The 14567-nt window shown below is 40.6% G+C and overlaps 1 protein-coding gene across 1 annotated transcript in view; it reads right to left on the bottom strand.

The window, feature by feature from the left end:
* The window catches only part of CCDC7 (coiled-coil domain containing 7), a 327643-nt gene that overhangs the window by 119805 nt on the left and 193271 nt on the right, over nucleotides 1-14567 (bottom strand). The window lies entirely within an intron of this gene.

Below are 14567 nucleotides of genomic sequence, written 5' to 3'. Positions count from 1 at the left end.
TCAGTCATGCTAATGTGTCTCAAAAAGTACTAGTGGACCCTGGGGTTTCTTTGGGGAGGGCTAGTGACTTTTTACATAAGCTTTTCAGGTATAAGAGGGAACAGCGGTCCTTCCCTTTAGTTTCCACCCCCTTACCCAAACTTGACTCAACTCCATGAGTCAAATTACAGATCCAAAGGAGACACTCATAGGAAAGCTAGGGAAGCAATTTGCTAGCTACTGATGGGAACAAAATTTGTCAGAGACCCTGAATTGCATCCCAATACTACTGTTAACTGTAAGCATGTCCCTGGCACCAAAAGACAGCCTAAAACAAGTGAATTTTTGTTGGGACTTATGCCTAAAATGTAAAATAATGAAGAGCCTTTTGGGATCACTTCACCCCAGCAATCTGAAGCTCTCAGAGACTTGGGTAGTTTGCCTCCAAGATGGAGGAGGCAATCTTGTTTTACTTAGTAAGTAAGAGAATGGTACCTCTGGTATGTGACCCCCACTTTCAGAGTACAAAACAGCAGCTACTTTGCCTAAAGAAGAAGATGGCACTGGGATGAAAGGATACAAGCACTCAAGATCATTTACATCCTCAGCTGGGTATTATTTGGGTTCTGAGAGATTTGACCCGTGCACCATGAGTTCCTTGCCACTAAACGGCATGGCTGAATTATACTTCCAGTGGATACAGTTTCCTTGTGAGCCACCCTAGTGGTGTCTTAGATGTACAAATGTGGGGTGAGAACAATAGATGATGAGACTGTCAACAAGGCTCAGATTTCCAGGTTCTGGTTATTGAGCCCAATTAAACCTCCTCACAAGGCCACATTGATCATTCTGTGACAATCCAGATCTTCACTGACAAATCACTGAGTTAAAAAAATGTGGCTACTGCCCAGAAGGCAAAGACCGACCAGTAGAAAGAGCAATGTAAAAATGGTAAGCCTGTTCTCCCTCTTAGACCATTTGGGCTAGATCCTTCCCAAAGAGATCTCTGGATCTAGGTTACTCAACAAAAGCTTCCCAGAGAGGAGACTGATGGACTTTCCCACCAAGAACTTATGGTCACAGAGTGAGTGGGCCATGGGATCCACTAGGCTGCTCCACTAGAGTCTGCAAGGTCATGGCCTTACGATTAATACAAGTGCTATTCCCTCTGCTCCTCCCAGTGAACCTGGGGGTAAGGGTGGGGAATTAAAAACCCCTATTAACTTTTAACCAAGTTTTTCAGCTTTTAAAAATAAATAAGACTAGCGGTTGGGCCAAGGTTTCTATGTCTCTAGTGGGGAACAATGGTCCTATATCAGGTTAAGAGTTCAATGGGGAGCTAGGGGAGAACTGCATTTATTGGGTCTCCTGGATACTGGTGCATAGTTAACTGTGCCCTCCACAATCCCTGACACTACAATGAGGGGGTTATAGGTTAAATTGTTCCCACTTCCCCTCTACCAAGAGGGAATTCTTATCCCACAGTACCTTAGAATGTGACCTCATTTAGAAATAGGGTCTTTACAGAGGTAATCAAGTTAAAATGAGGTTATCAGAGTGGGTCCTAGTCCTTATAAAAATGGGAAATCTGAGCACAGAGACAGACAAACATATGGGGAGAGCACCTTGTGAAGATGAAGGCATAGATCAGGGTGATGAATCTACAAGCCAAGGAATGTCAAATATTGCCAGAAAACCACCAGAAGATAGGACAGAGGCAAAAAACAGTTTTTTGCTCGAGTCCTCAGAAGAAAACAACCCTACCAATATCTAATACCAGACTTCTGCCATCCTGATTGTAGGACAATATTTTTTTAAGCCATTCAGTTTGTGGTCCTTTGTTATAGCAGTCCAAGCAAACTCATATAGATTTCTGGTACTGGGAAGTGGGCTACTGCTGTAAAAAAATACTTCAAAATGTTGAAGCCAAAGAACATCAAATATTGCCAGCAAACCACCAAAAGCTAGAAGTATTGAACAGATTATCAATAACAATCCCTCAGAAGTAACCATCCCTGCTGACACCCTGATATCAGACTTGTAGCCTCCAGAACTCTGAGACAATAAATTTCTGTGTTTTAAGTCAATGAGTTTGTGGTACTTTGTTATAGCAGTGCTAGGAATCTAATACAAAGAAGAAACAAACAATGCTCTCTGGTTTTGAGTTGGTGGAGTCCAACACCACCAGAACCTTTATCAGATACAACTATAAGTGGGCCCCACTGGAGCATTACAATTGTTATGGCCACCACTGTAATGGCTCCCACTATTGAATATATATTGGTACAGATGTACTGTCTAAGTGTATCCCTGCTTGAATTCACTCCAAAGTCCTGAAGGTAGTTGCTGCAGTTAGGGACATTTTATGGCATGTGGGGACCATAAACCTACCCTCCTAACACTGTGCAGTTCTACTGTTTACCAGTAAAGTATCAGTGGACGAGCAGAGAAAAGATACAGCTATCCTCACTGCTGAGCTTAATGGAGCCACAGTTTTCTGAGACTAATTCTCCATTCAGTAGCCCTGTTTGACTTGTGCGCCTGGCCTCAGTCGTGTAGAGACTCAACTGATCGTGGCTCAGTGCTGTAGTGCAGCCCTGGGCACTGGCACTAACTGACTTTGGGACCGTCACAGAGGCTGCTGCCCAAGATGAAGAAGCTTGGTGAGCTGCAACTGACACCTCAAACTCCCTCTTCAGTATCACTGTCCACACAGATGATCAGAATAGGCATAGATACAGGAATAGGTATAGGTATACATATAAAAACTGGGGAGAGTCTGACTCCAGGCCAGAATTCTATGTGTGATCTTTCAGGCTCAATCATGGACAATTACAGAGGCCTTCTCTGGCAGCTGTCATGGGGAAAAACTTCACACCGCGTACTATATTTGAGGCACAGCCAGTGCACTGCAGGCGTTGGAGGTAGCTGCAGTCATGGACTAAGACCCATCTGGACTGGCATATCTGCATTCTAGCTCAAGTGTATCCACTGGGAAAACTCCTTACGAGGCAGAGGAGACCTCAGGTGAGGCATTATACTGTTCAGCACTTCTGCCTACACCATCTTACTGGGTGGCCTTAAAAACTCTTTCTCCATTCTGGTTCAACATTTTTCCATTCTAAGCCCTCTCTCCTCTACTTCCTCATGGCACTTGGGTCCATAAAACATCAAAGGCTTTTGGGGGGACTTCCTCCACAGTAAGATGTTCCTCTCATCTGCTCTGATGCACATGACCCACCTCTGGGCCATTCTGTGGGGAAAATTAAACATTGGTGGAGCTAGGGCCCTTTCCTGTTTAGGCTCTTGCTTATACTATCTCAGTAAATAAATAAATACTTAATTGTTACTTTCAGTTAGTCTTAATTGACCAACTAAAAACTGGCAGCTCATTTTTTGACAAACTGACACACTGAGCAGGTGGTCAATGAAGCACAATGCTCTTCTAGAAAAGCAAAATACTGAAACTTTTACTGGGCAATTTTGGGAGATATGAAAAAAGTCTTTGGGGTGCTCTGACGTAGTACTAGTGGATTATTTGCATGAGTCCAACAGGGCTCATTATCAGCTATGCCAGTGATTCTCAGACAGTGATAGTGGATGCCACAAAGCACTCTTGGAGAGTTCTAATGGATTGTTTACATAAGATTTTCAGTTCTCAGGGCAATGGTCCTTCCCTTGAGCTCCCAACTCCCTCGCCGAGTTCCCATAGTAAGTCAAATTAGAGAACCAACAGAGGGACTCTAAAAAAGCTAGGGAAGCAATTCCCTAGATGCTGATTATTGTTCTCTGATGATGGATCCAACAACCAGAGACTCTGTGAGTTGAACTGTATCCAATGACTACTGTTATCTCCAAGCACATTCCTGGTGCCAAAAGAGAGCCCAGAACACAGCAGTTATTAAAACTTGTCCCTTTAATTAAAAATAATGTAGAGCCCTTTGGAATCATTTTATCCAGTGACCTGAAGAGACCTTAGAGCCTTGGGTAGTTTGATTCCTTGATGAAGGAGGTAATCTTATTAAACTTAGTAAAAATGGTGCCTGGTGGTATCCATCAATACAGATCCTTCCCACTTTTACTCAGACCTCTAAGCTTTCATAAATAAACGTGACTAGAGGTTAGACAAGGTCTCTCTGTCTCCAGTGGGGAACTGAGGACATATGCTAAGGTCACAGTTCAAAGTGTGGAGGGGAAATACTGCATTTCTTGGGCCTTTTGGATACTGGTGAACAGATTTCTGTGATCTTGACAGTCCCTTATAAAAGGATGAGGGGGAAACAGATAATTCTCTGTAGTTTTAGTCCACCCACCACTAGGACTCTTTTCCAAACCCAACTGTAAGTGAATACCCTTTGGACTACTACAAACCTCCATTATTGTGGTTTCTACCACCAAATACGTCATTGGTAGAAATGTACTTTTTATATCAAGCAGCACTAACCACCCCCCACCATGATAAGATTTAAAGTTAGGGTATTTTAGTGGGGTATGTTAAAGATTATGATCTACCAAACTACTGGCCACTAGCACCTCTGTCTACCAAAAACAAAGTCACAGGCCTTGGTAATAAAAAGGGGCAACTGCCTTCATTGTTGAGCTTTCAAAGGCCAACAAATATTTGTAAACTATTTCTCCATTCAGTAACTCCACCTGGCCTGTGCGCAAGACCTTTGGTGCCCAGACTCTAAATTGATTAGGGTTACACAAAGCGTTAGAACTACCTATGGCACCAGTGGTACCTGACATTGTGACAGTTATAGAGGTTATCATCCAAGATAAAGAATCCTGGTGTCCTGTGGTTGACATCACAAATGCCCTTCTCAGCATCCCTCTCCATGTGCATGATCAGGATTAGTTTGTTGTACGCAGTATGGGTTGTATTACACCACTAATGTCCTTCCATGAGACTCCCTAAATTCTCTACCTGTAATAATGCATAGGTAAAGACTTGGAAAAAGTCCTGCTCCTTGAGGGAGCACTAACCTTCCACTCTATTGATGAAATCATCCTACTGGGCTCAGACAAGGGCACTACCCAAAAAGAACTGGATGTCCTGTTCACCTACAAGTATCACATAGCTAGGCTGTTATTAACAACAAGGTACAAGGACCTAAAAATGAAGTAAAATTCCTGGGCATGATCTGTAAGGGGCATAATCCAGGGAAGATGACTGTCATGCTTTAGGCCCTCTCTGTCCCCCCAAGTAAAAACCATCTGAGCAATTGGTGGGACTATACAGATACTGTCACACTCTCACAGGGATCACACAGCACCCAACAATCAGGTTACCATAAAGATGACTACATTTGACTGGGGCATTGATGGACAGCGTCCCCTGGAAGCCATTCAACTGACTACCCCAGATGCCCTTTTTGTGGACCCCTCTGATTTTCATTTGCTGTTTCAGTTAGGACTCTCAGTAACATCTCTCTTTGCCTACTGGAATCTATGGCAGAAGGCCACTACTATACATCAGAGGCATTCAATGGACTTTGGGTCCACAATCTGCCAGAGCTGGCTAAAAATTGCATATCCTTTATGAGACAGTTAGTGCATATCCTTTATGAGACAATTATTGGTCTGTTATTGGCCTTGAGAGCATGACCTTGGTCATGTAATAATCTTAGGACAAGAAATTCCAACCAAAACATAGAATACATTTGCTTTTGTTCTATAGCTTTGTTAGGGTATTCATACTTTATGTCAAAGTTTAAAACTTCTATAAAATATATGTTCAAAGACACATTCATGAACCAAATAAAGTTCTTCTGATGTATTTAATTTAAAACTATATAGAAAAGGACTTGGGATTAGCTCAAGATGGTGGAGCAGGAGGACATGATTTCACGCCCTTCTTACAAAAACACCAAAATCACAACTAACTGCTGAACAACCATCGACGAAAAAAAGCTGGAACCTACCAAAAAAGATACCCTATATCCAAAGACAAAGAAGAAACCACAACGAGATGGTAGGAGGGGCACAATCACAATAAAATCAAATCCCGTACCCGCCATGTGTGTGACCCACAAACTGGAAAACAATTATAAGACAGAAGCTATCTCACAGGAGTAAAAGTTTTGAGCCTTCCCAGCCTGGGGTTACGGCAACAGGAGGAGTCCCCAGAGAATCTGGCTTTGAAGGCCAGCGGGGTTTGATCACAGGACCTCCAAAGGACTGGGGGAAACAGAAACTCCACTCTTGGAGGGCACACACAAACTCTCATGTGCACCAGGACCCAGGTGAAAAAAGCAGTGACTCCATAAAAGACTGGGCCAGACCTACCTGCCTAGTACTGTGCGATCTCCTGTGGAGGCAGGGGGCAGCTATGGCTCACTGTGGGGACAAAGACACTGGCAGCAGCAGTTCTGGGAAGTACTCATTGGTGTGAGCCCCCCTGCAGAGGCCACCATTAGCCCCACCAAACAGCCTGTAAGCTCCAGTGCTGGGTCACCTCAGGCCAAACAACCAACAGGGTGGGAACACAGCTCCACCCAAAAGCAGACAAGAGGCTTAAAGTATCAATGAGCATGGCCCTGCCCACCAGAGGAACAAGACCGAGCTCCACCCACCACTGGGTAGGAACCAGCTCCTCCCAAAAGGTAGCCTGCACAAGCTTCTTAGACAGCCTCATCCACCAGAGGGCAGACAGCAGCAGCAAGAATTACAATCCTGCAGCCTGTGGAATGGAAACCAGAATCACAGAAAGTCACACAAAATGAGACACCAGAGGAATATGTCCCAGATGAAGGAACAAGATGAAACCCCAGAAGAACAACTAAGTGAAGTAAAGATAGCCAACCTACCAGAAAAAGAATTCAGAATAATGATAGTAAAGATGATCCAAGATCTTGGAAAAAGAATAGAAGTAAGGATCGAGAAGAAGTAAGAAATGTTTAACAAAGACCTAGAAGAACTGAAGAACAATACAATAACTGAAATGAAAAATACAGTAGAAGGAATCAATAGAAGAATGAATGAGGTAGAAGAATGGATAAGTGACCTGGAAGACAGAATGGTAGAAAACACTGCCGTGAAACAGAAAAAAGAAAAAAGAGTGAAAAGAAATAAAGACAATGTAAGAGACCTCTGGGACAACATTAAATGCACCGACATTCACATTTAGGGGTCCCAGAAGGAGAAGAGAGAAAGGACCTGAGAAAATACTTCAAGAGATAATAGCTGAAAACTTCCCTAACATGGGAAAGGAAACAGTCACCCAAGTCCAGGAAGTGCAGAGAGTCCCAGGCAGGATAAACCCAAGGAGAAACATGTTGAGACACATAGTAATCAATTGACAAAAATTAAAGACAAAGAAAAAATGTTAACGGCAAGAAGGGAAAAGTGACAAATAACATATAAGGGAACTCCCATAAGGTTATCAGCTGATTTCCCAGCAGAAACTCTGAAGGTAAGAAGGGAGTGACATGATATACTTAAAGTGATGAAAGGGAAGAACCTACAAGAATATGCCACCCAGCAAGGCTCTCAATCAGATTTGAAGGAGAAACCAAAACCTTTACAGAGAAGCAAAGGCTAAGAGAATTCAGCATCACCAGACCAGCTTTGCAACGAATGCTAAAGGAACTTCTTCAGTCGAAAAGACCACAACTAGAAACAAGAAAATTATGGATGGAAAAGCTCACTGGTAAAGGCAAACATACAGTAAAGGTAGGAAATAATCCACACACAAACATGATATCAAGACCAGCAATTATGAGAAGAGGAGAGCACAAATGCAGGATATTGGAAAAGCATTTAAAATTAAAAGACCAGCAACTTAAAACAATCTTGTTTATATATATACTGCTATATCAAAACATCACGGTAACCACAAACGGAAAATATAATAGATACACACACACAAAAAAAGGAATCCAAACACAACACTATAGTCATCAAATCACAAAAGAGAACAAAAGAGGGAGGGAAGAAAAAAGACCTGCAAAAACAAATCCAAAACAAGTAGCAAAAAGGCAATAAGAACATACATATCGATAATTACCTTAAACATAAACGGATTAAATGCTCCAACCAAAAGACATAGACTGGCTGAATAGATACGAACATAAGATCCACATACATGCTGTCTACAAGAAACCCACTTCAGATCTAGGGACACATACAGACTAAAAGTGAGGGGATGGAAAAAGATATTCCATGCAAATAGAAATCAAAAGAAAGCTGGAATAGCAATACTCCTATCAGACAAAATAGACTTTAAAATAAAGACTGTTTTAAAGCATCAAAGAAGGACACTACAATAAATAAAGAGACAAAGAAGGACACTGCATAATGATCAAGGAATTAATCCAAGAATAAGATATAACAACTGTAAATATATATGCACCCAATATAGGAGCACCTCAATATATAAAGCAAATACTAACAGCCATAAAGGGAGAAATCAACAGCAACACAGTAATAGTGGGGGACTTTTAAGACCCCACTTTCATCAATGGACAGCTCATCCAGACAAAAAATTAATAAGGAAATACAGGCCTTAAATGACACATTAGCCAGATGGACTTAATTGATATTTCTAGAGCATTCCATCCAAAAGCAGCAGAATACACATTCTTCTGATGTGCACATAGAACATTCACCAGGACTGAACACATGCTGGGCCACAAAGCGAGCCTTGGTAAATTTAAGAAAACTGAAATCATATCAAGCATCTTTTGTGAACACAGCACTATGAGATTAGAAATAAACTACAAGAAAAAAAAAACTGTAAAAAACACGAACACGTGGAGGCTAAAAAATATGCAACTAAACAACCAAATGGCTCACTGAAGAAATCAAAGAGGAAACCAAAAAATGCCTAGAGACAAATAAACATGAAAGCACAATGATCCTATGAGATGCAGTAAAAGCAGTTCTAAGAAGGAATTTTATAGCAATACAATCTTACCTCAGGAAACAAGAAAAATCTCAAATAAACAACCTAAACTTATGCCTAAAGGAACTAGAGAAAGAAAATAAACAGAACCTAAAGTTAGTAGAAGATCAGAGAAGAAATAAATGAAATAGAGATGAAGAAACAACAGCAAAGATCAATGAAACTAAAAGCTGGTTCTTTGAAAAGATAAACAACATTGAAAAACCTTTAGCCAGACTCATCAAGAAAAAAAGGAGAGGACTCAAATCAATAAAGTTAGAAATGAAAGAGGAGAAGTTACAACTGACACCACAGAGATACAAAGAATCATAAGAGACTACTACAAGCAACTATATGCCAATAAAATGGACAATCTGGAAGAAATGGACAAATTCTTAGAAACGTACAGTCTCCCATGACTGAACCAGGAAGAAATAGAAAATATGAACAGACCAATCATAAGTACTGAAATTGAAACTGTGATTAAAAAACTCCCAACAAACAAAAGTCCAGGGTCAGATGGCTTCACAAATTCTATCAAACATTTAGAGAAGAGTTAACACCTATCCTGAAACTGTTCCAAAAAACTGCAGAGGAAGGAAAACTCCCAAACTTATTCTATGAGGCCACAATTACTGTGATACCAAAACCAAACAAGGATACCACACAAAAAAGAAAATTACAGGCCAATATCACTGATGAACACAGACACAAAAATCCTCAACAAAATACTAGCAATCTGAATCCAACTATATAGTAAACAGATTGTACAACATGATCAAGCGGGATTTATCCCAGGGATGCAAGGATTTTTCAAGATCCACAAATCCATGAGTGTGATACATCACATCAACAAATTGAAGAATAAAAACCATATGATCATCTCGATAGATGCAGAAAAAGGTTTTAAGAAAATTCAACACCTATTTGTGATAAAAACTCTCCAGAAAGTGGGCATAGAGGGCACATACCTCAACATAATAAAGACCATATACGACAAACCTACAGATAACATCAAACTCAACAGTGAAAAGCTGAAAACATTTCTTCTAAGATCAGAAACAAGACAAGGATGTCCACTCTCACCACTTTGATTCAACATAGTTTTGGAAGTCCTAGCTACGGAAGTCAGAGAAGAAAAAGAAATAAAAGAAATCCAAATTGGAAAAGAAGAAATTAAACTGTCACTGTTTGCAGATGACATGATACTATAGATAGAAAATCCTAAAGATGCTACCAGAAAACTACTAGAGCTCATCAAAGATTTTGGTAAATCTGCAGGTTACAAAATTAATACACAGAAATCTGTTGCATTTCTATACACTGACAATGAAAGATCAGAAAGAGAAATTAAAGGAACAATCCCATTTACCATCACAACAAAAAGAATAAAATGCCTGGAAATAAACCTACCTAAGGAGGCAAAAGACCTGTACTCTGAAAATTATAAGACGCTGATGAAAGAAATAGAAGACACAAACAGATGGAAAGATATACCATATTCTTGGATTGGCATAATCAATACTGTCAAAATGACTATACTACCCAAGGCAATCTACAGATTCAATGCAATCCCTATCAAATTACCAATGGCATTTTTCACAGAACTAGAACAAAAAATCTTAAAATTTGTGTGGAGACACAAAAGACCCCGAATAGCCAAAGCAATCTTGAGAGAGAAAAACAGAGCTGGAGGAATCAAGCTCCTGACGTCAGACTATACTACAAAACTATAGTCATCAAAACAGTATGGTACCGGCCAAAAATAGGAATATAGATAAATGGAATAGGATAGAAGGCCCAGAAATAAACCCATGCACCTATGGCCAATTAATCTATGACAAAGGAGGCAAGACTATACAATGGAGGAAAGACAGTCTCCTCAATCAATGGTGCTGTGATAACTGGACAGCTACATGTAAAAAAACGAAGTTAGAACACTCTTTAACACCATACACAAAAATAAACTCAAAATGCATTAAAGACCTAAATGTAAGACTGGACACTATAAAACTCTTAGAGGAAAACATAGGCAGAACACTCTCTGACATAAATGGCAGCAATATCTTTTTCAATCCGTCTCCCAGAATAATGGAAATAAAAACAAAAATAAACAAATGGGACCTAATTAAACTCAAACTTTTGCACATCAAAGGAAACCATAAACAAAACAATAAGACAACTCACAGAATGGGAGAAAATATCTGCAAACGAAGGAACCAACAAGGGATTAGTCTTCAAAATTTACAAACAGCTCATGTGGCTTAATATCATAAAAACAAACAACCCCAACAAAAAAAATGGGCAGAAGACCTAAATAGACATTTTCCAAAGAAGACATACAGATGGCCAAGAGGTACATGAAAAGATGTTCAACATCACTAATTATGAGAGAAATGCAAATCAAAACCACAATAAGACATCACCTCACACCAGTCAGAATGGCTATTTTTGCACTAGTACCATACTGTCTTTATTACTGTAGCTTTGTGGTATAGTTTGAAGTCAGGGAGCCTGATTCCTCCAACTCCATTTTTCTTTCTCAAGATTTCTTTGGCTATTCGGGGTCTTTTGTGTTTCTATATGAATTGTAAGGTTTTTGGTTCTAATTCTGTGAAGAATGCTATTGGTAGTTTGATAGGGATTGCACTGAATCTGTAGATTGCTTTGGGCAGTATAGTCATTTTCACAACACTGATTCTTCCAATCCAAGAACATGGTATATCTCTCCATCTGTTTATGTCATTGATTTCTTTCATCAGTGTTTTACAGTTTTCTGAGTACGTCTTTTGCCTCCTTAGGCAGGTTTATTCCTAGGTATTTTATTCTTTTTGTTGCAATGGTAAATGGGAGTGTTTCCTTAATTTCTCTTTCTGATTTTTAATTGTTGGTGTATAGGAATGCCAGAGATTTCTGTGCATTAATTTTGTATCTGGCAACTTTACCAAATTCATTGATTAGTTCTAGTAGTTTTCTGGTGGCATCTTTAGCATTTTCTATGTATAGTATCATGTCATCAGCAAACAGTGACAGTTTTACTTCTTCTTTTCCAATTTGTATTCCTTTTATTTCTTTTTCTTCTCTGATTGCTGTGGCTAGGGCTTCCAAAACTAAGTTGAATTAAGAGTGGCTAGAGTGGATATCCTTGTCTTGTTCCTCATCTTAGTGGAAATGCTTTCAGTTTTTCACCATTGAGTATGATGCTTGCTGTGGGTTTGTCATATATGGCCTTTATTATGTTGAGGTAGGTTCCCTCTATGTCCATTTAATGGAGAGTTTTTAATCATAAATGGGTGTTGAATTTTGTCAAAAGCTTTTTCTGCATCTATTGAGATGATCATATGGTTTTTATTCCTTAATTTGTTAATGTGGTGTATCACACTGACTGATTTGTGTATGTTGAAGAATCCTTGCATCCCTGGGACAAATCCCACTTGATCATGGTGTATGATCCTTTTAATGTGCTGTTGGATTCTGTTTGCTAGTATTTTGTTCAGGATTTCTGCATCTATGTTCATCAGTGATATTGGTCTATAATTTTCTTTTTTTGTGATATCTTTTTCTGGTTTTGGTATCAGGGTGATGGTGGCTTCGTAGAATGAATTTGGGAGTGTTTCTCCCTCTGCAATTTTGGAAGAGTTTGAGAAGGATTGGTGTTAGCTCTTCTTAAAGTTAGTGAGGAACAGTGGCACTTCGTGGGTGGACCTCCTTAAGAGTGTCCTGACAGCAGAAAGTTTGATCAAGGAGGCTAAGAGGAACACTCAAGTCCTTCTTCCTCAGCTAGAAACCATTTGGGCTGTGACAGCTTTGGCCCACCAGTGATGGGTTCTCTATGACTAAAACACATGTTTAGACCAAGTTTCCAGAGGACAGCAGCCCTGCAAACTACACTGGTGGTCCCTTGGTTCTACAATGAGAAAGTGACAGTGGTGGATGATGAGATTGTTAACAAGACTCTAGGTTCATTAGTGCCACTCCTGCTGGTTATCAAGCTCAATTAAAGCTCCTCATAACATCAGGTCCGTCTGTTAGTGATATAATCCAGATCTTAACTGACAAATTCTTGGGCAGGGAAAATGTAACTACTGCCAAAATAACAAAGAGAGACCATCACAGAAGGTGACATGAAAATGCTAACTGGCACACACTAGTGGAGAATTTGGGTAGTGCTCTCCCAATACCTCTGCGTCTGTTTTTTAAACAGTGGGAGCTCAAAAGAAGAGATTAATGAGTTCTCCACTTAGGAACTCATGGCCAAGTAGCGTGCCTTAAGGGGCCAAATGGCAGCCTCTATAGGGTCTGCCAGGTAATGACCCCTATGACTATTTCTTCTCCTTCTCCCAGTAAATTCTAAAATGAATCATAGAGCCTTACCAACTTTTACCCAAACTTTTTGGATTAAACAAGACTATGAAATGTCCAATGTTCCTAAGTCCAGAGTGAAGAAGTGAGATCCTATGCCAAGGGTCAAAGTTCAGAGTACACATGAGGGAGAACTACATTTCTTGGCCCTTTTGGTAATGGTCCACAGTTGATGGTGACCCCCCAATCCCCTGGGATGAGAATGAGAAAATTGATAATGCTTGCTCTCTGATTTTCTGTCTGAAGCCAATACCACCAAGATCCTTACCCAGCCTGACTACAGGTGTAACATATCATTATTGTGGCAACACTACTGAATGGATTATTGTTATAGATGTATTATCGATATGCATACCGGATTGCACTTACTCTAAGGCCTAAAGGATATTATTGCATTTAAGACCATTTTAGTGGGGCATATGGAAGACTGTAAACCTACCAAACTACTACCTGCTAGCAGTATTGTCTCTCAAAAACAGCATTAACTGCCTCAGGAATTCAAAAACAAACAAAACTGTCCCCATTGCTGTGCTTAAGGAAGCCAAGGTTCATTATCTGAGCTTTGCAAAAGGCCTTGGGTACCTGGAAACTCAAGCAATAATCAGGCTCAGTGATGTAGTACAACTATGGCAATAGCATTACCTGACACTGTGACTGACATAGCTTTTGCCCAAGCTGAGGGAAATAGGTATGAAGCAATTCACATTGCAAATGCCCTTTTCAGCATCCCTGTCCGCACAGATGATCAGGATCAGCTTGCCTTTGGTGTAATGCGTTGCAATTCACCTTTAATGTCCTTCCACAAGGTCAGGAGCAGGAAGAAGTCCCACTCCCAGATGGAGCACTAGCCTTCCACATATTAATGAATGCCTCTTAGTGGGTCGAGGAAAGGGTACTACTCAACCAGGACTGTATGCCATTTTGACGCACATGTAGCAACATGTCTAGGACATTACTATGGACAAGGCACAAGGGCCTATGAATCCTGGGAAATTCCTGGGAATAAACTGGGAAGGGACAGTAGCTCTCAGTCCGGAAGCAATAACTGCCCAGTTTTAGTCATGCTCAGGCTCTCAGCCCCAACAAACACAAAGGATGCCCAATGACTTGTGGGACTATTCAGATACTGGTACTCACAACTTCCCCTACAAAGCCACCTTGATGACAGCACCCATCAATCAGGTTACCAAAAAGACCTTTACCCTGAGTGGGGTCTGACAACAGAATACCCTGGAGACCCTCCAACGGGCTACACGGGCAACCCTTTTCCTTGCCCCCTTGAATCCACCGCCTTTTAAGTTGCGGGTCTCAGCAACCTCTCTGTTTGCCAATTGGAGCCTGT

This window comes from Balaenoptera acutorostrata, chromosome 3, assembly GCF_949987535.1.
Source record: "Balaenoptera acutorostrata chromosome 3, mBalAcu1.1, whole genome shotgun sequence".
Taxonomy (NCBI): Eukaryota; Metazoa; Chordata; class Mammalia; order Artiodactyla; family Balaenopteridae; genus Balaenoptera; species Balaenoptera acutorostrata.
The sequence above is the reverse complement of the archived record's forward strand: the minus strand, read 5'-3'. Positions and strand labels throughout refer to the sequence as shown.